At 52.8% G+C, this 706-nt stretch overlaps 1 protein-coding gene across 2 annotated transcripts in view; it reads right to left on the reverse strand.

Moving 5' to 3' along the window:
* Positions 1 to 706, reverse strand: part of DNTT (DNA nucleotidylexotransferase) — a 48,758-nt gene that overhangs the window by 12,725 nt on the left and 35,327 nt on the right. The gene's annotated exons all lie outside the window — the stretch shown is intronic.

Genomic DNA, 706 nt, shown 5'->3' on the forward strand with positions numbered 1-706 from the left:
CGGGAGTGAGGTAAAGGTGGGAGCTAAACATGAAGAATTCCTGTGCTGATCTCACCACCGAGGTGTTGAGGGCAGGCCCGGAGCCGCAGGGGTGCGCTCAGGGCTGGGACACCAAACTGCCTCACAGCTTCTCCCTGCGCTCTGGGTTGGGCAGCGCGTGAACTGGGGTGGGGGCTGCCCCTGCTCACTCCTGGGTTTCCCCCACAGGGCCCAGTGCCTGGCTTTCAGGCAAAGCCCAGTAAATAACTGTGCATGAGAGAGAGTGATAACTCGCCGCTCGTTAGGCTCCTGCCATCCATCGGGCACTGCGCCACGTTCTTTATCTAATTCTCTCATTACTCCTCCCCTTTAATTAACGAATGAGAGGCTTGTTATCCCTGTTTTACAGATGAGGAAAGTGAAACTTGGGAAAATTAAGTAACCCATCCCAAATCATACAGCTGGAAAATGTCAGGGCTGTGTTTTTATTTTTATTTATTTATTTTTTGAGACAGAGTCTCACTCTGTCACCCTGGGAAGAGTGCAATGGCATCATCGTAGCTCACTGCAGCTTCCAACTCCTGGGCTCAAATGATCCTCCTACCTCAGCCTCCCTACTAGCTGTAGAGACGGGGTCCCACTCTTGCTCAGGCTGGTCTCAAACTCCAGAGCTCAAGCAATCCTCCCGCCTCAGCCTCCCAGATTGCTAGGATTACAGGCATGAGCC

This window comes from Propithecus coquereli, unplaced genomic scaffold, assembly GCF_000956105.1.
Source record: "Propithecus coquereli isolate 6110/MARCELLA unplaced genomic scaffold, Pcoq_1.0 Scaffold440, whole genome shotgun sequence".
Classification (NCBI taxonomy): Eukaryota; Metazoa; Chordata; class Mammalia; order Primates; family Indriidae; genus Propithecus; species Propithecus coquereli.